The following is a 27,177-nucleotide window of genomic DNA, read 5'->3' on the forward strand; positions in this document are numbered from 1 at the left end:
AAATGGAGATGATAATTATAGTAGCTACCTCCCAGGATTATCATGAAGATCTAATGAGATAATACTTGCAAAGCATCTAGCAAAATGCCTGACATACAGCAGGTGCTTAATGAGTGCTTGTTTCCTCTTTCCTTTCCTTTGAAAAGTATGACGTCCTCTATAATACATGGTATTGCTATGACTCCAACATCACAATCTTTGAGGGCTTAGCTTCTCCTAAGTAGATTGATGGCCACCCCTGGAGTCATCTGTCCTGGCAGTGCCCCCTGCTCCTTTGGCTGCTCAGGGGACCTAGATGGGAAGAGTGTCCGCCCACATATATTCATGAGTAGGGGAGGTCCTGGATGTGAGAGCAGGGAAGGAGCCCAGGTCAGGAAGTTCATTGACTGCCCTCTCAGGTGCTGAAACTTGGGGTGTTGGTCCAATGAGGTCTTTGGTCTTAGCCCTGAGGGTGGGGGAGCAGCAATGTTCCCAAGTCAATGCAATACTACTCAGCACTCATCTCCAGCAAGAATGGGTGTCAGATGATCACAGACTCCCCTGGCCATTAAAGACTTCAGAAGCCAAGCAGTCCAACTGTAATCTGAGTGAGAATCCTTCCTACAGTATACAGGAAGAGTGTCTATCCAGCCTTTGTTCAAAGATCTCTAATAACAGGCAACACAAGACCTTCCAAAGCACACACCCCATTCTACTTTTGGATAGCTGTAATTATTAGATCAGCTGAAATCTGGCTCATTCCCAATCATTGTTCTTTTTTTTTTTGGAGGGGGCAATGAGGGTTAAGTGACTTGCCCAAGGTCACACAGGTAGTAAGTGTCAAGTGTCTGAGGTCGGATTTGAATTAAGGTCCTCCTGAATCCAGTGCTGGTGCTTTATCCACTGTGCCACCTAGCCCCCCACCCCCACCCCCCCACTCACTGTTCTTAATGCTGCCCTCTGAAGCTAAGCAGGATTAACTCTAACCCCTTAGTAAATCTTCTTACCTTTACCTTCTCCTCCTTTGAGGATCTCAAGAACAGAGATTAACTTAATTCATGCAATATAGTGGCAGACTAATTTCCCTTAGGCTTAGACTTGACCATGGTCTTTCTCTGCTCAGGACCCTTCAATGGCTCCCTACTGCCTACCCTGTAGAGTTAAAATGTCTTAGAATCGGGGGCAGCTAGGTGGCGCAGTGGATAAGGCACCGGCACTGGATTCAGGAGTACCTGAGTTCAAATCCAGTCTCAGACACTTGACACTTACTAGCTGTGTGACCCTGGGCAAGTCATTTAACCCTCATTGCCCTGCCCCCCCCCAAATGTCTTAGAATCACAAACTGGTACCATCCTACCTCCCCATCCTTCTTTCATATGATTCTGCTCCATGGAATTCTATTTTAGCCAAACTGAACTCTTCACAGTGCCCTAAGCTTTTCTGTCTCTAAGTGACCTCAGTCTTTATGATGAACTCTTCCTATCCTTCATTGTTCCTCCTTCCTCCCTATATATCTTATACTATTTATGAAAGAAGGTAACAAGTGATTTATTAAGAACCTGCCATGTGCCAGACACTGTGCTAAGTGCTTTACAAATATTATCTCATTTGATCCTCATGACTCTGGAAAGTAAGCACTATTATCATCTCCATTTTACAGTTGAGGAAATTGAGGCAGATAGAGGAGAAGTGCCTTGCTCAGGGTCACAGACCCAGAAGTGTTTGAGTCTGGATTTGAACTCAGATCTTCCTAACTCCAGCCCCTGCATGCTAATCATTATGCCCATATATTTGTTCCACTTGGTCTCTGAGGACCAAATTGGGTGTAGTGGACAGATGCTGCAGAGTAGCAGGTGGAAGAGAAAACTTCCCAAGAATTAGAGGTGTCCAAAGGTAGTATGCAACAAGGTAGTTGCAACAAGAAACCATTGTTTTCACATCACTAGAAGTCTTCAAGTAGAGGTGGGATGAGTTATTTTTGAGAGTTCTCCTAGCATTGGTTCCTACTCAGATACAGGTTGTACTAGATGGTCCTTGAAGTCCTTCCCAATCTGTTAGATTCTGTGAATTCTGAGATCCTAATTACTCCTTTAAATGCTTGAATACAGTTAGCATGCCTCTCCATCAGTCTTTCCTTCTCCAGCCCAGACATCTCCAGTGCCTTTAGCCGATCCCTGTATGGCATCTGGGTGTATATCACACAGACACTGCGGCCATGAAATTGGCTAGATTCTTTCAGGGCACACATGACTTCCTTTGAATAAGTAAGGCATCCTTGGAATCTGCCTGAATCACTTCCAGCCCATTCCACTGAGAGGAGGAGGAGAGCAAGAGGAGAAAGAGATTTTTTTTTAACTGACCCAAAGACATGATTGAAGATTTCAAAGGAGCCCAATTTCCACACAGGAAGTTATGCAAAATAACAACAACAACAACAACAACAACAACAACAACAACAACAACAACAACAATAATAATAATAATAAGTCACAGAGCACAGACCTTCTAGTAAGCTTTCTGCTCTCATGTGTATGACCCATTCATTAAAACTTCCAAGCGACATGCAGGAGATGCACTATTTAATTCTGTTTTTTCTTTCTTCTTCTGAAGTTCAGCTTTGATAAAAAAAAAAAAAAAAAACCAAAGCACTTCTGTTTTTGACCTTCCTTGGCAAAAATAGGGAAGAAGTGAATGAATTTAGGGAAAGATAATGAATTCCTTTATGGTCATGTCGACTTTGGGATATCTCTGGGGTAATCAATTCAAAATGTCCTATAGGCTGTTGGAGAGTCAAGAATGGAGCTCAAGAAAGATCAGGGATGAATATGTGTCTGTGTGTATATGTATATGTATATGTATATGTATGTGTATGTGTATGTGTATGTGTATGTGTATGTGTATGTATATATGTATAAATGTATTTGTATATATGCGTATGTATATGTGATATATAACTATAGATATTGTTTAGATAGATATAGCATTAACATATTACAATTATATTAAATACAATAGAAAACATTATAAGAACACACGAGATGTATAAATAATAGGAAATATATAAATGTATGAAATATAATAGTATACAATAATATTAGATATAGAAATATAAGATATATAGATATGATATAGAAGAAAGGAAAAAACAATGTATATGCCACCTGCATAGAAATGACAACTAGGGACAGCTAGGTGGCACAGTGGATAAAGCACTAGCCCTGGATTCAAGAAGACCTGAGTTCAAATCTGGCTTGAGACACTTGATACTTACTAGCTGTGTGACCCTGGGCAAGTCACTTAACCCTCATTGCCTCGCAAAACAAAAAACAAAAAACAGAAATGACAACTAAATCCATGGGAGACAATGATGGCATTCAGAAAGAGTGTAGGTGGAAAAGGGAAGAGGGTCAAGACAGAGCCTTGGGGGACAACTAGTTAACAGCATCTGTCAAGGTTATGGTGGGATTCTTTTTCAGATTTCAGTTGAAATAGAGGGCCTCCTATGTCTCTTCTGATTCTAAAATTCTGTTTAACGCCCCCTCCCCACATGAAATGGGGGAGGGAGGGGTTAGACTAGATGGCCTCCAGGATCCCTTCTAGATACATTTTTTAAAACCTTGTTAGTGGCATATACCTCTTTGACTCCCTGTAAAGTTTCTTCAGAATATTTTTTATTAAAAAATACATAAGATAAAATACACAGGACAACAAAGAAAACGAATTATATTGACAAGTGCCATAGACCCCCTGAAGTCTATTCACAGAATTTTGGGGTGTCAGTGTACCCCAGGTTAAGAACCCTTGCTCTAAGATCTATGACCCTATGACTCTTGTCCCCATTTCAGGTCCTTTATTGCAAGTAAAACATTACCCAACAAAAATTAGAATCCACCCCTGGAGCTTAAGGCTTTGACCAGAGAGAGAGGAAATGCTGCCCCTCACAACAAACTGGCCTCATAGCATTTCTGCAGAAGGAAAAAGAAGAGAGAAGCAGTCTAAAAATCCATGCTGAGGGCAGAGGCTAGTATAAAGCAGTGTAGAAGAACACTTTGGAGGCAATAAAAATGGGTCCGGGAGATCTAGCCTACTCTCTAGGGGATGGGAAGGGGCAAGTCTTTTTCTATAATTTAAGTGCTAGCAATGAGTTCTAGGGGTATGATGGGTAATCCTTTGCTTCTTCCATTGCTCATCATCATCACTGTCATCATTATAGTCGTCTTCGTCGTCATCATCATCTCCACCATCATTAGCCTCATCACCACTAATGTAAAAATCCCTTTTTGACAGTGACATCTCAGAAAGCAAACAGCTGTGCAAGTAAACAAAGAGATCAGACTGTGTCCTTTCCCTCTTCTTAAATATTGTCAAGAAACATTTCTTTTTCACCTGTTTTTGAACAGGGTACCCAGCATCTTTTAGCAAATTCTCCTGTGAATGCTTTTTGACAAAATGTCTTCCCTCCTCTCTTCACTTCTCCCTTCTTCCTTCTCACCCTGCTCTCCCCCACCCCCGCACAAATGTCCTATTTTCTTTAAGTAAGTTCTGCTTCTCACTTTTGTATGTTGCAAACAATTTCCTTTGAGGCCCCAATCCGTAATGACCTCTCTGAAAACACTGTTCTCATTTTCTACACAGCAGGTGGCTATGTAGCAAAGCCAGCTGAGTTTCTAGAAGTGGATTGTATAGGCATTGAGCAGGTCTTCTGCTTTCTCTTTATTCATAGATTGCTAGAGATGGAAGTATCCTTAAAGATTGTTGACACCGAATCCCTTATTTAACAGATAAAGAAAGTGAGAGCTGTGGAGCTTAAATAATTTGTCTAAGGCTACCCAGAAAATTTGTGGGGAGTCAGGCCCAAGGCTCCTGATTTCAAATCCATGAGTGTTTCCATAGGACCACATTACCTCCCTCCACATACCACAACCTCCATGACCATGTTCACAATCGCCTCTTCTCTTTTTCCCATTATTATCTCCTATGGGGCTATAAGATATGGAACACAAGTAATCACAAAGCAAATCTATTATTGTTCATAATACCAAGCTCAATCTTCTAGAACTAATTGTCTTCCACCACCTTTTGACTCTTCAAGTACAAGTAGGTTAGTTTGTGCATTGGCTTGTACATTTTGTTGTCCTTCCAGACTGCTGCTCCATGGAAACAGGCACCAGGGAGAACAAGTACATCTCCAGCCTTTTCTGTTTCTGAGGAGCAAGAAAATGAGATGGCAAGAATACATCTCTGAGAAAGAGATCTCACGGGCACAGGGATTTTCACTGATGGTGTGCTACCTTTGGCCAATGGCCAAAAAAGCCTACCCAAAGCAAAACAAAGCAAAAATATTTCTCTTGGCTATTTCAGTGGGGTTTGGCATTTGCTCTGATTTGAGCCCTTTTGAACAACCCTAAGAGAAAAGTGAATTTGGCCTCTCTATTTTATTTTCCTTGTTCCCCAACCAACACTTGGGCTGTATTTGTTTTTTTAAATCACTATCAAGTTAGACCATTTATACAACTTGGTGGCACAGTGGATGGTGCCCTGGAACCAAAATCAGGAAGTCAGATATGACCTCAGATTCTTATAGGTTGTAATAACCCAGAGCAGCCACTCATCTTTTCTCAGCCTTAGTTTTTTTATTTGTAAAATGGTGATAATAATAGTGCCTACCTCACAGGGATGTTGTAAAGGTCAAATGAGATCATATTTATAAAGTATTTTGTAAATCTTCAAGTACTAAGTACTAGATAAATAACGCTTTATATTATATGTATATATACACACATGTATATGTATATATGTATATCCACACACATATATACACATACACACATGTATACATGCATATACACACATACACACACACATACAGAGAGAGAGAGAGAGAGAGAGAGAGAGAGAGAGAGAGAGAGAGAGAGAGAGACAACAAGGGCCTGCAGGCAGGAAGGCCTGAGTTCAAATTTGATCTCAGACACTTACTAGCTGTGTGACCCTGGCTAAGTCATCTAACCCTGTTTGCCTCCATTTCCTCATCTATAAAGTGAGAGCTGTAGAAGGAGATAGCAAACCACTAGAAAATCTCAAAAAGGAGTCACAAAGAGTCAGACTGAAAAACTACTAAACAAACATATCTATCTAGATATGTATAATGCTAGCTATTATTATACATAGGTGCTTACCTCATCAGTAATTTTTTAAAAATCAAATTAAAATATGGAAATCTAAATTGAAATCAGGTCTTCATGATTCCAGATCCAGTGCTCTATTCACTTAGCTGCTTCTAAGATTTCCTACAACTATTAATAAACAAACAGACCCAGATCCCATGATTTTATAAAACCACATATCTGAGAAATTACATGAATGGACATTTAACAAATTTAAAATAGGGGTTCCTAAAGCTGGGGTCTGTAGGTAGATTTCAGGGGGTCTTTGAATCTGTTTTGTTTTGAATTTTCAGTATAATTGGTTTCCTTTGTAATCCAATATATTTTATTTTATGCATTTAAAAAATATTATTCTGACTTAACTATTCTCAGCAATACCATGATCCAAGACAATCCCAAAGAAGTAATGATGAAGCATTCTATCCACCTCCAAAGAAAGAACACAGACTGAAGCATGCTATTTTCACTTTCTGTCCTTTTTTTCTATTATTCAAGTTTTCTTATACAAAATGACTAATATGGTAATGTTTTACATAATTGCACATGTATAATCCACATCTGATTGCTTACCACCTGGAGGGGGCAGGGGAGGGAAGGAGGGACAAAAATTAGAACTCAAAACTATAAATAAAAATGTTTTTTTTTTCTTTGCAGGGCAATGAGGGTTAAGTGACTTGCCCAGGGTCACACAGCTAGTAAGTTATCAAGTATCTGAGGCAGGATTTGAATTCAGGTCCTTCTGAATCCAGAGCTGGTGCTTTATCTACTGCGCTACCTAGCTGCCCTCAGTAAAAATGTTTATTGCTTAAAAAATATTATTTTGAGAAGGGAGTCATAGGCTTCAAAAGACTGATTGCCAAAGGGGTCCATGACACCAAAAAGGTGATTCAAAAGTTCTGCTGAGTCCTTAGTAGGAAGAAGAGATAAGTGGTTTAGAAGAGTGTATGTGTAGGGACACATTGTTGTCTATAGTTTTGACACTCAGGTTGGCATTCAAGGTTCTCACCCAATGAACTATAGCTTACCCGTTTGACTTCTTATTACAAGAATTCCCCTATACAATGTTACCCAAATCCAGTTTCAGAGAAACATGGGAAAATGTGTATGAGTTTGATGAAAAGGGAAGTAAGCAGAACCAGGTGAACAATTTATACAGTAACAACAAACAACTTTGAAACACTTAAGAACCCTAATCAACATAATGACTAACCACAATTCTAGAAGACCCAGGATAAAACATGCTACCTTCTGACAGAGAGGTCAGGTGCTGGATGCAGATTGAGATACATCTGTCAGGAGGTAAATAGCATGTTTCATCCTGGTTCTTCTGGAATTGTGGTTGGTAAAATGAGCTGGAGAACAAAATGGTGGACCACTCCAGTATCTTTGCCAAGAAAACCCCAAAGAGAGTCTTAAGACTGAACAGCAACAACAAAGCAGCCTCTGACATTTAATAACCGTGTGGCCTTAGGCAAATCAATTAATCTCTCCAGGGTCTTGGTTTCTTGAACTATAAAAGGAAGGGATTGGACTACATTGCCTCTGAGTTCCTTCCTAGTTCTAGCTCTCTGATTATATTTATGAGGCAGCATGACCTAGTGGCGAGAGATCTAGCCAAGTAGTCAGAAAGACAAGGATTCAAGTCCTGCTTCTGACACATACTAGATGAGTGACCATGAGGAAATCACTTCACTTCTTGCCCCAAGGCTTGCACCAGGCAACTCTTTCTAAAACCACAAGTTACAAAGCAAACAATAAAGAAATGAAACTAAACACTTTGTAATATAATTATCTTGGAGAAGAGATGAGAAATGTGTCTCCTTTCCTTCTTTGCAGACAATGCGAGGGCATTGTCAGACTCAGCTGATGTATCGGATAGTTTTGCTGACCTAATTGTTTCCTCTTTTTTTTTTTCTTTTTCAGAATTCTTTGTTACAAGGGATGACTTCCTGGAAAGAGCAAGGAAGGACTATATTCAAGAATAATGGTGGTGTAAAAACCAGAGAAATTGATAATTAAAAAAATTTTTTACTATAACATGGATAATTTGGTGACCTGCATTGTATGTTGGGGTTTCAATACCAGAAACTCCCCACAGATGAAACCACATGACTGCATCACCTCTCTCTTCTCTAAAATGAAATGTGCAAAGCATTTTTCTAGCTTCCAGGGACAAAGAAACAAAACAAATAGCAGTCTCCACAGTCAACACACAATAAAATTTTCATTCTACTGGGTGTATGTAGAATACAAACAGATATGTGAATATATATATATATATATATTTATAAGTATGTATATATACATACAATTTTATTTATATATCTCAAATATGTGTGTATATATACATACATATAAATATACGTATATATATACATATATCTATATATCTATAGATATATATAAATTACTTGGGGAGAAATGAGGAAGTTGTTCAGTCATTTTAGTAGTGTCTAACTTCGTGATCCCATTTAGGGTTTTCTTGGCAAAGATATTGGAGTGGTTTTGCTCTTTTCTTCTCCAACTCATTTTACAGATGAGAAAACTGAGGCAAACAGGGTTAAATGACTTGCCCAGGGTCACACAGGCCAGATTTGAACTCAGGTCTTCCTGACTCCAGGCCTGGTACTCTATTCACGTAATTATTTGGGGAGAAAAGAGAGAATACTAGCCACTAAAGAATTTCCCTAGAAGGTGGTATAGGATCTTTTCTTTGGTTGGTGTTCTTTGACTAACCTAATCTAACAGTTCATTCCTCTTCTATAGGATGTCTGTACTCAGTTTATATTAATTGATTGCTTTATTGCTAAATAAACATATTTTTCATCTTTGTGTGTATATATGTGTGTCTTCCCAACTATAATGTAAGCTCCTTCAGAATAGAGGTCATATCTTCTATATCTTTTGAACAAGATGTCTAATTTTGCCTTCTCTGCACATAGAAAGTAGAAGTTAATTGTGGTGGATGTTCCCCTTGCCCTTTTATTAATTTCTCTTCCTCTTGCTAGGAGTGAGCAGGCTTTGATTTGTCAACTTTCTGATGTTTATACAGACAGTTGAAAAATCCAGGCTTCTCTGCTAGACATGAAGGTAGGTGGCAGTTTGTCCTCTGCTGTTGTATTCCTGAATTTTTTTCCCCAGTCTGTCTGCCTTAACAGGAAGTGAGGAAGGCTTGGGAGAAAGGAATGAACATTTATTAAGTGCCTATTATATGCCAGGCACCAAGGTAAATGCTTTACCATTATTAACTCATTTGATCCTTACAACAACCTTGGGAGGTAGGTGCTATTATTATCCCCATTTTGATGTCAAGAAAACCAGAGGTGAAGTGACTTGCCCCCAGTCACAGAACTAGTAGATGTCTAAGGCTAGGTTTGAACTCAGGCCTTCCTGATTCCAGGCCTGACTCTCTTGTCTGCTTTGCCACCTAGTTGCTTGGCCTATTCAAGTGCCAACTTGATCCAGTTTTACAACTTCCCAGTTCAGAGAGATAAATTATACCCAGATACCTCTAGGCAATGACTGAATGAGGCAGCAGTGGCTGGAGAGTACTGTGATGAGCTGAACTGGTATATGAGATGGAGCCTTCAACACTTTTATTCCCTTTTTAGGGGCTAGGTTTGAGAAGAAAATCCCTCCCAGATGGAAGGAGATAGTCAGGCCCGAGGAGAGTAGACTTCCATACTGAAGGGTAGAAACAAGTTAAGAGGAAGTAACAATTTTGAGATCTACTTATGCCTCTATTCTACACTTTTAGTTCTGTCCCAAGAAAGCAGAGATGGGCATGACAAGGCAGTCAGTCAGTCAGTGGAGAATGGAAAGGACCTGGAATCATCCTTACTAAATCCCCCCTTCTTCCATTTTCAGTCAAACATTCTAGGCATTTACACAGGCTATCCCTTATACCAGGAATGCACCCCCTCCTCTTAGAATTCCAAGCTTCCTTCAAAGCTCAGTTCGAGCGATACTCTTCCTGGCCCCTCCAGCTGCTAATGGACCTATCATTGTCATCGTCACCACTACTGCCTCCACCATGTAAATTACCTTGTACTTAATTTGTACATTGTCTGGGTGTTTCTGAGAAGATCAAGACACTGAGAATGGAGGCCTGCTAGTTTGGGCAGAAATCACACCAATGGTTTTCCTCTGACATCTCCCAGGATGTCACCTTGACCTGTGACTGGCAGTCAGTCTTTGACTGATAAACAGGCCCCTCTTACCCTAAGGAATTAGGGGAAAATAAACCTAGGAGAGAGGGGAATTCACCAGTGCTGAAAGAGACCAGAGAAGCACGAGTGAAGATCAATGAAGTCATGTGGACTGGGGAAAAAAAAAAGGTGTGGAGGGAAGTAGCCACCAGCTCTGAGGTCTCCACTCTGGACTCCAGCACCAGGACTGTGAGTGGGGACCATATATAAAGGTGTTGGAAAAACACTGATGACCCAAGATAGTGATTTCTCAATTTTCTCTGTCTCTCTGTGTCTCTCTGTCTGTCTCTGTGTCTCTCTGTCTCTTTGTCTCTCTCTTCTTGGGGTATACCCCCTTCCCCAAACTCATCTATATTTCTTAAAACCTTATTTACCCTTCTCTTTATTTTATCTTTAAGGTTAATCACTGCATTACTGTTCTATCTCTGTCCTTACTCAAATGCAGAATAGAAGGGTCATAAGAGAAAATGGGAGTGGAGATAGAGATAGATTTACAACTATAGTATATTTCTGCCAGAGTTGTTCTCTGGCTGGGATCTCTGGGCTGAAAAAAGAGAATTATTGATCCATTTTTACAACTTTTCAGTTCAGAGATAAATTATACCCAGATACCTCTAGGCAATGACTGAATGAGGCAGCAGTGGCTGGAGAGTACTGTGATGAGCTGAACTGGTATATGAGATGGAGCCTTCAACACTTTTATTCCCTTTTTAGGGGCTAGGTTTGAGAAGAAAATCCCTCCCAGATGGAAGGAGATAGTCAGGCCCGAGGAGAGTAGACTTCCATACTGAAGGGTAGAAACAAGTAAGAGGAAGTAACAATCCTGCTTATTTTCACAGGAGGGAAGAAAGTAAGCATTTATTAAGCACCTACTATATGCCAGGCACTGTGCTAAACACTACAAATGTGATCTCATTTGATCCACACAACAACCCTGTGAGGTAGGTGCTATTATTATCCCCATTTTACAATTGTAGAAAGTGAAGTAGACACAGATTAAGTGACTTGCCCAGGGTCATCAAGCTAGTAAGTGTCAGAGTCCAAATTTGAACTCAAGTCTTCCTGACTCAGTGCTTTATCCACTGTGCCACCTAGGGCCCTTTCATTCACAGTATAGCACCAATCCACCAAACCACTGCTAAATGTATATTCTGTATATAGTTATACAATGTACTTTCCTTTTCTGATATGAACATTTTAATTTATTGAAAGAGGCCAAAAAAGGACACATGTAAGAATAAGCGATATTTCAGAAAAAGTACGTGGGGGAAGCAGAGACAATTCTGAGAAATGTTTTCCTCTCAAAGGAAAACACTGTGACAACCTAAGAGAGAGCAGCTTTTCAGAGAAAAAAGGATTTACTAAAGGAAAATATGGCTGAAGTGCCTTCTACTCTGAAGTGTGGAAGTCTACTCTCCTTGGTCTTCAATATGACCAAGTCTCTCCAGTGTCACGTTTCCCAGCAGTTCATTTACATATGAGGTTTTGTGGATTTGGGGGCTGATAGCTGGGAGACATAGATAACTGACTTTTTTTCATAATTATGGGCCACTGGTACATTTCCTATCCGTGGTATTTATGACAATTTGAATCTCGACTTTCCTCCATAGGGTAGAAATGAAACACTTAACTCTAGGAGACCCTGCTTTGGAGGCAGCAACTGAAAAGGGAAGGCAAGATTGATGGAGTGACACAAGACAAAACAAAATGAAGAAAAAGCAAAAGTGGAGTAGTAATTTGAAATAAAGGAAAGAAGGAAGAAGAGGAGAGCAGCTATTTTGAGCTAAACCCAACTGGTTATTTTTGTGAGGCAATTGGGGTTAAGTGACTTGCCTAGGGTCATACAGCTAGTAATTGTTAAGTGTCCGAGGCCGGATTTGAACTCAGGTCCTCCTGAATCCAGGGCCAGTGCTCTATCCGTTGCACCACCTAGCTGCCCCTAAACCCAACTTTTGAGAAAAGTTGAATAGGATTTGGAGTTACTTCTGGGAACTTATCTGATTGGAGTTCCAAATGGTTCTACTATTTGAAGCTGATTGGATGAAAGAAGACTGTTGAAGATCTGGCTAGGCTGCCTTATATTTTGCTGCTTCTCACAAACTTTCAGGGAGATTTTGTTCTTTACTGCTATGTATGGCTTAAGAAGGAGAAACCCGTTCAAATCTAAATGAATAAACTTGAATATGGATTTCAGGATCAGGGAATCTATTCTGCTGAGAAAGCTAATGCTGCTTCAGAGCCCAGACAAGGGAGCAGATCTGAATATTTCTGAAGACTCCTAAGGTTAGGGTCTCTGCTTTCACCAAAAGAACTGAACACTGCTTCAGTGAGAGTAGCTGCGGATGGAGAGGTGGCTTTGACTTGTGGGAGTGGGGAGAAGCTTAGAAGAGGCAAGATGTTCCCTAAGGCCATCCAGGCGATCAAGACCTATAGTCTAGAATTATGTGTTGTCCCAGGTATGTGGGCTTTTCTACTCTTACATTATCTTGTTAGGTTTTCTGTAAATTTGTACCCACTTTCTCACATGGACACTGTACATTGGGGAAGAATTTACCCATGTTTATGAATGGGCTGTTATAATTATTTCTTCTTTGATCTTCTTGTTTAATAAAGCATTTCATAATTAAGAGTTAATGGCCAGGGGCAGCTAGGTGGCCCAGTGGATAGAGCACCGGCCCTGGAGTCAGGAGTACCTGAGTTCAAATCCAGCCTCAGACACTTAACACTTACTAGCTGTGTGACCCTGGGCAAGTCACTTAACCCCAATTGCCTCGCTAAAAAGAAACCAAAACCAAAAACAACAACCAAAAACCAAAACCAACCAACCAAACAAAAACAACAACAAAAACAAAAAAAAAGAGTTAATGGCCAGGGGCAGCTAGGTGGCACAGTGGATAGAGCACCGGCCCTGGAGTCAGGAGTACCTGAGCTCAAATCTAGCCTCAGACACTTGAGACTAGCTGCATGACCCTGGGCAAGTCACTTAACCCTCATTGACCCCCCCCAAAAAAAAAGAGTTAATGGAGTTGAGTATAATTGTAAATAAGGGGAAAATCTTTCAGGGGCTTTTCAAATCAAAAAGTTTAGTTAGTCTATATGATATCTGTGAATGATCCATGATCCATTAAACATTAGTTTAAAAAATAGCTTGTTATTAAAGGGGCAGCTGGGTGGTATAGTGGATAGAGCCCCGGCCCTAGAGTCAGGAGGACCTGAGTTCAAATCTGGCCTCAGACACTTCACACTTACTAGCTGTGTGACCCTAGGCAAGTCATTTAACCCCAATTGCCTCACCAAAAAAAAAAAATAGCTTGTTATTTAAAAAAAAAATTAGTGGTGTTATCTTAACTGATTTGTTTAAATGGGAAGCATACCAGTTGGGGCTCAGGAGCTACAGTAAATTGTGAGTAGTTGATATAGAGTTTTCTCATAAAATGGTTACCCCTAGCACCCTGAAAATGTATTGTAGTAATGCAGCCACTAATCTGGGAACTCTTGACCTGTCAGCATGGGTGCAGGTGGTGTTAGAAAGCCAGCCCTGAAATAAGAACATTGTTTGACCCATTGCAAAAGCTTAGTAAAGGCTTATTAATTAATTTATTCTCTTCCTGTTCTGATTACCAGGTAGAACTCTTTAGAGGTCGAAGGTACCTTACAGGTTGTCTAGGATGACCGTCTCTCTCTTTCTCTCTCTCTCTCTTTTTTTTTTTTGGTGAGGCCGGATTTGAACTCAGGTCCTCCTGAATCCAGGGCTGGTGCTCTATCCACTGCGCCACCTAGCTGCCCCTGTCTCTTTTTATAGATGAAGGAACCAAGACCTAGAGAGGTTAAGAGACTTTTCAGAGGTTACACAGAGTTTTCAGCACCAAGGTGGCAACCCTAAGCCTGACATATTTCTCAGAGTGACGGCAAGGGTAGTACTAGTTATAACATGTTGTATGATAAATATGGGCAGCTAGATGGCACAGTGAATAGAGCCTAGAGCCTGGAGTCAGGAAGACCTGAGTTCAAATCCAGCCTCAGGGGGCAGCTAGGTAGCGCAGTGGATAAAAGCACCGGCCCTGGATTCAGGAGTACTTAAGTTCAAATATGGCCTCAGACACTTGACACTTAATAGCCCATTGTCCTGAAAAAACAAAACCAAACAAAACAAAAACCAAACAAACAAATCAAGCCTCAGACACTTATTAGCTGTGAGACCTTGGGCAAGTCACTTAAACATGTTTGCCTCAGTTTCCTCATCCGTAAAATGAGCTAGAGAAGGAAATGGCAAACCACTCCAGTATCCTTGCCAAAGAAAACTCCAAGTTGGGTAATGAAGAGCCAGACACAACTGAAAGGACCAAAGAAAGCGGCTGATTTCCACACAATGCTAGCCCTTTCCTGGTGTTCCACAGCTAATGGTGAGAAAGAACCATTCGATCTGTGCAGCAGGGCTTTCACCATTGCCAGTCAGAAAGTTTCATTCACGTCCAAAGAACACCAGGTGCTTCATTTCTCCTGAGTGCACTTTCTCCCAAGAGTGTTGGAACTTTGAGTACATTCAGTGTTCTTCTTGGTAACCACAGGCAGCATCAAAACTCATTTACCGGTTTGGACATAAATCCCATTAAAAAGGATCCAGTTTGCTCAGCCCCTGGCATTGAGGCTCTTAGAACAGTGTCAGCCAGACAGGATGGTGCCATGCCCCTTCAAATGATACAGAATGATTTCTTATTTCGACATACTGCCCTATTATTTCAAAATTCCCTGACAGCAACCACCAGTGGAGAAAAAAAAATATGCATTCATCACTGAGATATTAGGTACCAATTCCCAAAGCTTAATTTTTCATAAGGGCTTTATGCCATTTTTCAATTAAGGCAGGATCATTATAAAAAATATTGCTGATGTGTAAAACCACATTTCCTTCCTTTGGTATACTCTCCTATGGTTTATATTTTTAATTTCTTTCTGAGTGCTAAGAGAAGGGTCACAGAAGCCAAGCTGGAGGATACTACAGTGAGGCTGCAAGCTAAAGGACCAGACTGCCTCCTCTATCAGAACAATGCTTTGGGAAGTTTGCAAAGGCAGACTGAGAGCACCACAAGGTGTGTGTGTGTGTGTGTGTGTGTGTGTGTGTGTGCAAAGGGGCAGACGTCATTTACAGCGACTCCTGTGAAAATGAAGACAGTGAGCTTATAGCTCCTCAGCCACAATAGCAGCTAGATGAATGGGTCCCAAAATGTGATAGGTACCAAGATAAACCATTGTAATAATTTCTCGTTCTTGGATCTACTTATAAATGACAGAAAATATAATCTGGGTTTATTTTTTATAATGCCTTCACACTCTTTTTATTTTATTTTTATTTTTGCAGGTCAATGAGGGTTAAGTGACTTGCCCAGGGTCACACAGTTAGTAAGTGTCAAGTGTCTGAGGCTGGATTTGAACTCAGGTCCTCCTGAATCCAGGGCTGGTGCTTTATCCACTGCGCCACCTAGCCCCTCACACTCTTAAAAAAAATTAATTAAATTTTTTTTTGTATTTATTTAAGAATTTTCCCCCTCACACTCTTAAAAAACAAACAAACCCAACAGACCAAATAAAACCACCCTAGGAATAAATACATACTCATTCCGACAAATAGATTTCGTGAAGGGCTTAAGTTGATAGCATGAGATTCTGTTTTCAGTTGGAAATGTTATTTTAGAAAAAGTATAAGCAATGATAGAAAGTCCACAGGAAACATCTGTGTATACAAATAGTTCATTTCAATAGAAACAAAAAATGCATTATGCATAGCTAAAATATAAATATTTTTATTAATCGTCTGGACCCAGGAACACAGCTTTTGGACGGAAGATTGAGAAAACAAGTTTCATATATGGTCCATCCTCTACAGTCTTGTGTATTTCCATTTTGTTCATTAAGGAAGTTCCAGCTGTGAAATCTTATCTTCGATTTTAGCAACGCGTTTCCTATTAGAAGTTATTTCTTTCCCAGAGAGCAGCTCTGGGCAAAGGAAGATTAGGGAATTTCAGTTTCATAGTTCCGACAGCCTGGCGAGTATTCAATAAGTCAGTGCTCCGCGGACAGAGACACAGAATGAGCTCATTTCTCATACCATTCCAAATGTGTTACAATATGTGTTCCATAGTTAGCTGTGCCCTCCATGCCGAGGAAAAAAAAAAGAGGGCTGGTGTGGGGTGTTAGTGCATGGTGGGGAGAAACAGCTAAAAAGCCAACACAACCTATTAGGGAACCGTATCAATCACAGCCTGGCAAGGCCACGCTGTGGGAAGTCCAAGAAAAAAAATGTCCCCATTTGATGTGATGTTTTAATGAATCTGCTTGGCTCTGGCTTAGCAGAAACATCAACGGGCTCAGGGCACTTGCCGCAGTTGCATTGTCCCTGTCTCATTTCCTCATGTTTTCAGCTCTGTTTCTCTGCTTGAGTCAGCAGAGACCTCGCTAAGAGAGATAAGGGCAGTTCTCTCCCTGCCTTTGATAGAGGTGATGCCCTCAGCACTTTATCGACTTTGGGCGCTAGGGCAGCCGAAGGCTCGGCAGCAAACCTGCTTTCAAACTAGGTGCCTGAAAGGGAAAAGACATGGGCTCCTTCTTCCGGTCAGTAGTGGCTGTTGCAGGGTCTCAAAGCAGAGACAAAGAAAGAAAAAAAAATCAAAAGCACACTATTTCCTCCCATCCCTTCCCTGCCAACAGAGCTAAAGGAGTAGATTTCAATAGCTATAATCAGAAAAATGCCATATAAGGTACTTTTTTTTAAAAAAAAGATCTGTTTTGGGAGTGTGTATCTAGTTTTATTTTTGGTTTTTTTCCAGATCAAACAGATAATTAAGTAAAGATTAAGTCATAAACCAAAGCCAACCATTGCTTTAAGAAGGAAAAAAATTCTGCCATAAGATATATTGAATATAAGAAACTATATATTAGCAAAACAGGAGACATTGTGGTGCAGAGGGAAGCATACTGGATTGGGAGTTGTAGCAACTGAGTTAGAATCCCGCTTATGCCACTTATTTCCTACCTGTGTGACTTTACCTGTAGAGCCTCAGTTTCCTTATTATTTTATTGATTACATGACTTCTCACATCCCTTCCAGCTCTAAATCGAGGATCGAGGATCTTATAACCTCATTTGTACTTCAAGGTGGTTGTATGATATTGAGTGACGGGGGACTGGATCTGGAGTCAGCAAAGCCCAGAGTCAACTCCTGGATCGCCACTTACACCCTGTGAGACTTTTAGGTAAGCCCCTTCACCCTGCTGAGCCTCAGTTTCCTCATCTGTAAAGTGAGGGACGTGGACTAGGCAACTCCCAAGGTCCCCCTTTGGCTCTGAAGCCCATGTTCTTATGATTTGCCATTCCTTTAAAGCAGGTGCTCTCTCTAGCAACACAGATAGTATCCTCTTCTAGTGATGAGCGTTTCTAAGCATAGTTGTGCTGGTCCTTGAATGATAGACATAGGTATGGCATTGGTGGTCTTCTAAAGTCTAGGATATTACCATAGAATAGCAACCCATGCTTCCAAAAAAAGTTCTGAGATCTGCAAACTTGTTTAAAATATTTTAATAACTTTATTTCAACAAAACTAGTTTTCTTTGTAATCCTATGTATTTAAAAACAATATTTGGAAGAGGTTCATCCTTCACCAGATTTCCAAAGGGGTCCATGATACAAAAAAGGTTAAGAATATCTTCAGTCTAAAAGATGGCACCAGGAGATTTCTTTATGAGGCTCATAGTGCTCCCTCTGGGGCTGCATCTTTAACAGTTAGGTTAACACGTTCTTGTTAGGCCCTTTTTTCTTTGATTGGGTCCTGTGCTTTCAAGTACAACTCCTTTACACAAACCCTCATAAATGCCTGTCAACTAATATACAGACTGTCCCCAAATCCATTGGCCAAAGCCAATGCTCCATTGATATTGTCTTGAAGGACCTTGAGTGAGCTCTATCCCATCATGAAGCATGGGCATAAAGAAAGAAAGTAAAGAAAGTGATGAGTTAGTGGGATGGGGACCAGGCTTAGAATTTCATCACTGAAGAAACTCTCTCCTGGGGGCAGCAAGGTGGAGCAGTGGATAAAGCACTGGCCTTGGATTCAGGAGTACCTGAGTTCAAATCCGGCCTCAGACACTTGACACTTACTAGCTGTGTGACCCTGGGCAAGTCACTTAACCCCCATTGCCCTGCCAAAAAAAAAAAAAAAAGAAACTCCTACCTAGGTCACAGTTTTGGGGATTAACCATATTTTGTAGTTTGAGTGTCTGAAACATCAGATTTTTTTTTTAAATAAGAAAAAACCCCAAAATATCTTCTAATGTCATATAGAAGGTCTTCTCGAGTCTAAGGCCACTTCTCTATCTACAAAGGCATGCTGCCTCTCATTTTCCATATGAAATGTTCCCCAATCCTAAGGCAGGCAGGTAATCTTCTTGGAGCTAACTTAACCATTCCTGGGGAGAAGGGGAGGTGGGGACAGTATAAACCGCCAGTCTTATTTTCACTTCGAGGAACATACCGGGAAGCAGAGGCCTAGGAAGCAGTGTCCTGATGGCCAAAGACTCATTTGGGGCTCTACCATATCTTTCATGACAGTCATAGGCACATGGTTTACAGAATATCATCAGAACTCCATGCTGTTTCTCAGCCCTTTGTCTCAAAGGGATGTAGGCCATTTTTTTCCTTTCCAGCTTTTCCTGAGCTATTTCTAGACTGCCCATCCTTACAATGCAATAAGAGGGTTGGAGGCTACCACAAGACCAAAATCTTAGTGGTTTATTTTCCCATGCTGCTTTTATTCTTAGATATGGGGATGTTTTCCCTGAGTCGTTTTTTTAAACATAATTTTTAAAAACATGAGTTTGTTGTTTATTTTTAATCTTGAAGATATCACCAGGCCCTAACAAGAAAAATCTGTTTTATTAAACTTCTCTTTTAAGAGTTCTTCTGCCCTGAGCTTTATGGCACATTGCTGATTTACTGTTTTGCAAAAGAAACAGGAGAAAAAAGAAAACTTTTAAAAACTGAGATTGAGTTTCAAAACTCACGTTGTAAAGAATAGACTGTGGTCATTTTATAAATTCTAATTTGAGTCCTTGTTTCAAATTATTCTGTATCTTGTACTTTAAACAACAACAAAAAAAGTTAGGCCTTGTTGTTGCACATTGAGAAATGATTGGAGAACCTTTTTCTTTAGATCAGGAAGAGAGCTTAGAGACCAGCTTTTCCAGTCTCCTCATTTCTAAGATGAGGAAATTAAGGCTTTGAAAGGTTGAGTAAGTAACTTGTCCAAAGTCATGCCGGTATTAAATAGCAGCAGTAAGATTCATCTCCAAATTCAGTGCTCTTTCTACTGGGTTGTTGTTGGTCATTTTCAGCTGTATCAGACTCTTTGTAACCCCATTTGGGATTTTCTTGGCAAAGCTACAGGAGTGGTTTGCCATTTTCTTTTCCAGCTCATTTTTTTCAGATGAGGAAACTGAGGCAAACAGGTCAGATAGGTAGTAAATCAGATTTGAACCCAGGAAGTATCTTCTTGACTTCAGACCTGGCACTCTATCCACTGTGCACCTAGTTGTGTAACCATGGGCAAGTTATTTAACCTCTGTTTGCTTCAGTTTCCTCAACAGTGTCAAACTCAAATAGAAACACATATTGACTTTAAAAACTACAAATTAACATTAGCTATGTTGTATTATATATATATATATATATATATATATATATATATATATTGCCTTTTATTTATTTATTTTTTTTGGCAGGGCAATGAGGGTTAAGTGACTTGCCCAGGTTCACACAGTGTCAAGTGTCTGAGGACAGATTTGAACTCAGGTCCTCCTGAACCCATAGCTGGTACTTTATCTACTACGCCACCCAGCTTCCCCCTGTTTATTTTGTTAAACTTTTCCCAATTACATTTTCACCTGGCTAGGCTCTGAGAGTTTGGGGGTGCTGCATGTATGTAGCCAGCAGGCCCAAAATGTTAACCTCTTGTTCTAGAGTAATTGTACATTTGGGTCTCAAGGAACCTTAAAAGTCATTTGATCTATTCTCCTTAATTTATAGGCAGGGAAACAGACCTGAAAATTTAAGATGTCAATTGTTTAAGGTCACGCAGCAAGTAAGTGTCACAACTTGAATTCAAACCCATTTTGCCTCTCAGTCCTGTGCTTCCATGGCCAACTCTGGAAGAGAGAATGAAGCTGAAGACTTTGTGCTAGCCTCACTTGAATCCAATTTATGCCCAAGTGCAGACCTCATCTCATGATATCATTCCTCTTTGAAAATGAAGGACGAACAACAGACACTATCTATCAACTGCAGTAACTTTGGTTCTGCCTGAGTTTCTTCTGCTTCCATCAGGCCAACCAAAGCATCAATCTTGCTGTTGGTCTGTTAACCAATAGGGATAGCAGCCAAACATATTTTCAAACAACCTAGACAGTGTCAAGTCCAGCACCTCTCCGAGGCCAAGGCAGGCAGCAGTCCTTGGGAGCTCTTCCAATTTGGCAACAAGGAGTTGGACATGGACAGTAGGGGGCAAAAATGCCCAGTCTACAAAATATCTTTTGATGACCATTTAATAGCCTGCCGGAATAGTGGTTTTCTTTCCTTGGAACAGTGCTAGGCTTGAATCAATGACAACATACTAGAGTCCAACCCTTTACTTAGCACTTTATCTCCATGTCTTTGCCCAGGCTGTCCCTTATGCCTAGTATGCACTTCCTCTTCACTTCAACCTTAAAATTCTTCGCTTCCTTCAAGGCTCAGGTCATGAGCCACCTCTTATAGGATGCCTTTCCTGTTCCTCAGTCATTGGTGTCTCCCTTCTCAAACTGTCACATATATTCTTTTCTGTTTGCACGATGTAGCTCCCCATTAGGATATAAAATACTTGAAGGCAGAGACTTTCTAATTTTGCCTTTATCTCTCTAATACCTAGCACAGGAGGTTTATTAAGCAGACTGTTAATACATGCTTATGGGATTCAAATGGACAAGAGTATAGTAATAAAGGGTTTCTATGTTTTTAATAATATGGGATTTTGTCTCTGTTTCCAGAACCCAACCAATACTTGGCACACCATAGTTACTTAATAAATATTTGTTGATCGCTTTTTCATAGATGAAACTTTAGTCCAGAGAACAGCCATTACAGCAACAGCTTAAATAAGGGTCAATTAGCCAGAAATTTCAGAGCCTCAATTTCTTTCCCTGAACATTTATATGTTTTAGGGACTTCCCAGTTATACCACCAAATGCTGGTGCATTCTCAGTGGTACCAAATGATGGTCCACAGCATCAGGGACATCAGTTGTGGCCACTGCAGCATACTGGCCGAATTGTGTCTAGTCACTGGGTTAGGCTAGATGCCATGTTGCATCAGAACACTATATGTCAATGGAGTTGCTCAACCAGGTTTAGTCAATGGATTTTGATGATAATAGCCCTTAGGCCAGAATGCACTATAAAATGTCATTGTCCATTAGTCTGGTTTGAATGTTTCTCTTCTTCTTCATGTTAAGAATATGCACCAGCATCTGCATCAAGGTTTTCTTTCTTAGTAGCAGGGTAGTTTCCTTCTTACAAAATCTAGACCTTGGCTGCATACAGTAAGGTGCTTCATAAATTTTTTTTTTGATGGTGGTGGTGATAATGGGGACTTTGATGGTGATGATAAAATGGACTGCAAATATAATTGTAGTAGTGACAAGGATTAAAGTGATGGTGATGATGGAGGCCATAATGTTGCTGATGACAGAGATCCTGTGACTTACATTACAAAGCATGGAATGATAGAAAAAACAAAGACAGAAAGTCAGGAGAACTAGCTTCTGTCAGTAGCTTGTTATGTAACCAGGTGAGTTACTTTTCCTTTTGGACCTCAGCCACCTCACCTGTAAAGTGGGTGGGTTTTACTACTGGGTAGTCAAAGGTAGAAGCAAATATCAAAATATTTATAGTGGTAATGAACTAGAAATAAGATGTGTGCTCATAAATTAATAAACAGCTTTAAAAACTATGGTATATGAATATAAAGGAATATTATTATGCTGTAAGAAGTTGAACTAACAAATAAGAGAAACTAGGAAAATTTGTAGGAAAATTCATATGAACTGACACAGAGCAAAATAAGCAGAACCAGAAGAATCTACACAACAAGAAAGTCAAAGCATGAGTAATTGAAAAACCAGTGAAGGTTCCATATAACATGATAAAATATACCTGCTACCTCATGGTAGGGAGGTGGAAGACTTCTTTGCATAGAATACTGTAGGGTCCATCTATTTCCTTAAGAAATCTGAATTGATCTTCTGAGCCAGCTATTTTGGGGGGTGGGGGTGGGGCAATGAGGGTTAGGTGACTTGCCCAGGGTCACACAGCTAGTAAGTGTCAAGTGTCTGAGGCAGGATTTGAACTCAGGTCTTCCTGAATCCAGGGCTGGTGCTTTATCCACTGTTCCATCTAGCTGCCCCCTAGAATACTGTATATGTGGACAGAATATTGTATTCAGTGTTGGATTAAGAGTTTTTTTGTTTGTTGCATAGAAAGTTCAATTTGGAGGTGGGGTTAGGAGAATGGGGAAAGGATTTTGATGAAAATACAAAAGGCATCAATAAAATTTATTTTAAAAATAAATTGGACTGGTTAGATAACAATCTATAGTTTTCTTAATTTTTGTAAAAAATAAAAGTTGTATTTCTTGCTCATTTTTCATCTTATTGGATATACTAGATGCAGGAGGGGAAAGATATTTTACATCACCTACATTTCTTCCTTGAATCCCTTTCCAGAGATTCACCGATATAATAAAGAAAAAAAATGAGGGGGAAAAAGTCAGGAAATTAATAAAAAAATTTTAAAAATTGACTTTGCATGCAGGCTTCTCCAGTCATGGTCCCCTACCTCTGTAAAGAAGCTGAGGCAAGCATTTTCTTATATTTCTTCTTTAGGGGCAAACCATTTGAATTCTGTGGTACTTAGGTGACAGAGTGGATAGATTACTAGACCTAGAGTCAGGCAGACCTGAGTTCAAATTCAGCCTCAGACACTAGCTTGCCCTGAGCAAGTCATTTAACCCTGTTTGCCTCAGTTTACTCATCTATAAAATGAACTGGAGAAAGAAATGGCAAACCACTCTAGTATCAGACATGACCAGACAACAGCTTAGTTTAGATTGTTTTGTTGTCCTTTCCATTTATATTGCAGTAATGCTTATCTTGTTTTTCCACTTCTTTAACTTCATTTAGCATCAGTCCACATAAGTCGTCCTACTCTTCTCTGTATTCGTTATAGTCATTATGTCTTATAACACACTAATATTTCATTGCATCCATGTACCAAAGTAATTTAGGCATTCTTTAATCAAGGGACATCTATTTTGTTTTGTTTCTGGTTCTTGGCTAGAAAAACAAGTACTGCTATAAATATTTTAGTGCCTTTTGTTTTGCCACTGACCTTCTTGGTCAGTGCCTCACAGTGGGATCAGTGGATCAAATTGTATGGACGTTTGACACACTCTTTCGTGTAATTCTAAATTCCTTTCCCGAATGATTTGACCAATTCACAGGTTACCAACAATGTTTCTGTCCTCCCATAAACCCTCTAAAATTGACAGTTGCCATCTTTTATCATCTTTGCCAATTTGCTGGGTGTGGGGTGAAATCTCAGGGTCTATTAGATGTTATATGGAACCTAGAAGAGTTTGAGATTTTATCCCCAAACCATGTGAAGGGGTGAGGACAGAAGGAGGTGGTAATAGCAATAATCCAGATAATAATTCAGATGATAATACTACAAGGACTCCCTTTGAAATGAGGTAGAATAGGATTGTTTTTACACAGGTTTTTGCTTTGCCATGGAGATGTGGCATACGACTTGTATTCAACACCTAAGGACCAATAAAATATAATGAAAGAGACATGGCCAGAGAAGGTTGGGGCCTTGTCATCATCAAAATTAATTGTACTGAGCATGATCCTGTTCAAGAACTTGTTGGCTACCAAAGTTACACTGGAAAACCTCCAGTTACTTATTGCTCTCTTGAAACCCAAGTGTTATGAAAAGAAGATGAATTTGCATATGAATATAGTGAGATGACTTCCAGACTATTTTTAAAATCACTTTTTCAAAGAAGATACACTCAGAGTTATAGAGGCAACATGGTAATGGTGGATAGAAGGCTATACCTGGAGTTAGTCAGACCCAAATTGAAGTCCCGACCCTGATCGTTACTAGCTGTGTGATCCCAGGTCAGTCACCTGACTGCTCTGTCCTTGCCTCAGGCGACTCTCTGGGATTTGTATATTGGTGAAAGGAGTTTTCAGACTGGGAGCCCCTCACATTGATAAAATCACAGCCTCTTCCTATATTTATGTCTACTCAAAGTTAGAGTTACTCATTGTACAGTAGTACTAGGACTGGGTGTAAATGAGTTGTTAGATAAACACCACAAATGTAATGGTTTTAGAATAGGATTGGCTTCTAATTTCTAGAGAAGAAGCCTATTACTCTCATGCATGTATGTCCAATCCCCCTGATTTTCAAAAAGTAACAAGGTACAGTTTCATAGCCTTCCATTTTCTATTCCACAAATTAAAAAAAAAACAATTTATTTTATTTTAATTTTTTTGTGGGGCAATGAGGGTTAAGTGACTTGCCCAGGGTCACCCAGCTAATAAGTGTCAAGTGTTTGAGGTGGGATTTGAACCAAGGCACTCCTGAATCCAGGGCTGGTGCTTTATCCACTGCGCCACCCAGCTGCCTTCCACAAATACTTTTAAAATAAATAATTCAATGTCTAATCCTAAATGTGTCCTTTTCACTGACTCACTATAGCTACTTTCACACAATGTCAGAGCAAGAACTTTATCTTTTCTTTTCTGGAGGCAATTGGGGTTAAGTGACTTACACAGGGTCACATAGCTTGTAAGTCTCTGAGGCTGGATTTGAATTCGGGTCCTCCTGACTCCAGGATGGGTGCTCTATCCACTGTGCTAACTAGCTTCCCTAGAACAAGAACTTTAAAGATTGTCTAGTCCAATTCTCTTTATTTTTCCAAATGAAGAAACTGAGACTCAGAGAGATGAACTTAGGTGATACTGTAGAAGGAATTCTACATTGTGAGTCAGGGGTCCTGAGTTCAAATCCTGTCTCTGCTACTTATTACCCTTATCTTTTGTGATGTTGGGTAAGGAAGGCACTTAGTGTCTCTGAGCCTCAGCTTTCTCTTCTGTGAAATGATATATATTTGGATCTCTGAGGTTCCTTTCAGCTCTAAATCTATTATCCTGAGTGACTTATTCAAGGTCATGCAATAGATTACTATCATAGCCAGGACCAGAAATCACGTTTCCTGACTTCCATTTTAGATGCTGGTCTACCACACTGCAGTCACTTTTCAAACAACAGATAAAAGATACTCAATCAAATATCAAATTCCCATTTCCCCTGTTCTTTCTTCCCATCAGCCACCCTTTCACTTCTATCCTTCTCTCCACCCCAATATACTCCCTAAAGAGAAAGATACCAAGACATCCTTTGGATGCACTGGAAAAAAAAAAGAAACGAACCATGGCTACATTATCCGTTTCTTTGCTAATTTGACGTTCCCTTCCCTGTTGTATTTCTTGCTCATTTTTCATCTTATTGGATATACTAGATGCAGGAGGGGAAAGGTTGTCTCCATCCAAGCTTTCATAAATCATCATGCGTGTCCAAGCAGTGGCTGGGAATATTGCTTTTTCCTTCAAACAACCTAACTCCACATCTTCTCTCCAAGGACCTGATAATTACAATTAACGCATTAAGAAACAACTGCCGAGGGAGTGACCAGATATAAATTGCTGCTTGAATAAGCGTTTTGATTGGGACAGGGTTGTCTCCAGGGATAAGGAGTGTGGAAATGAGTCTGAGCACATCACAATTTCACTTTAGTGAATTGAACTCTCCTTAGCTGGGCTGGGTAAATATTGTGGACTGATTGGCTGAATAACAGGAGGCAACAACGCACCACTGAACTATATCACTTTTAAAAATGAATGCCATTCCTTAAACCTAAATCCAAGAACACTGAGACGAAGATTTACAATATTCTATTCTCTGTGGGGATTTTTTTTTAATGTGACGGATGGGGTCAGAGAATCAGGAAACATATATGGGTAGTTAAATCATGGAATGAACTTTTTTTCCTTGGTTTATGGCCTTTCCTTACGGCTTGCAAGGGTCACTAAGTCCCGATTTCCAACTAGTATTTACGCACCTGGTCATACCCTCAGGAAAGCAGAATGACCAATCCCATTCCCTAGTACCATCTAAGGTGGCAACTTGGCATAAGTGGATTTTTCTCATGCAGAATTTGAATTTAAGAGACTCAAAGGAAGGCTGGAATTCTTTAGGCCCAAAGTCCAGTAAGTCTCATTGTTCTTGAATATGTGTGTGTATGTGGGTTTTTTTTCCTTTTCTTTATCACCCCAGGGAAGAATCATTATATTATCCTGGCAGGTCTTGAATTGTTTTTCACCAGAAAGTTCCCCAAGGGATTTTATAACTCTCTATGCCCACATCATCCCTCCACATATGTACACACACACATACACACACATTCTCCAGAACAAAATGGTATAGAGCAACTCTGAAAAACAATAAGAGACAGTCTCTTGTCATTTTCATGTGATCCTAATAGTGTTCAAAAAAACACTATCACACTGTCAAATCTTGCCAGTGTCTGATTGTGTGTTTCTTATGGACTATTTTGGCTCTGGCTTGTTTGTCTGGATTTTTTTTTTTTTGCCATTTTTTTTCTCAGAAATTAGGTGG

General features: G+C 40.0%; 1 protein-coding gene across 3 annotated transcripts in view; it reads right to left on the minus strand.

Moving 5' to 3' along the window:
* The window catches only part of RAI2 (retinoic acid induced 2), a 130,177-nt gene that overhangs the window by 83,276 nt on the left and 19,724 nt on the right, over nt 1-27,177 (minus strand). Inside the window, exon 1 of one of the 3 annotated variants that reach the window (XM_043998644.1) lies at nt 2,482-2,503. The exons of the other annotated variants lie outside the window; for them this stretch is intronic. The gene's annotated coding sequence lies outside the window, so the exon portion shown is untranslated. Of the gene's footprint in view, nt 1-2,481; nt 2,504-27,177 lie in introns of those variants that run through there. 3 annotated transcript variants of the gene reach the window in all.

This window comes from Dromiciops gliroides, chromosome 3, assembly GCF_019393635.1.
Source record: "Dromiciops gliroides isolate mDroGli1 chromosome 3, mDroGli1.pri, whole genome shotgun sequence".
In the NCBI taxonomy this organism is placed as follows: domain Eukaryota; kingdom Metazoa; phylum Chordata; class Mammalia; order Microbiotheria; family Microbiotheriidae; genus Dromiciops; species Dromiciops gliroides.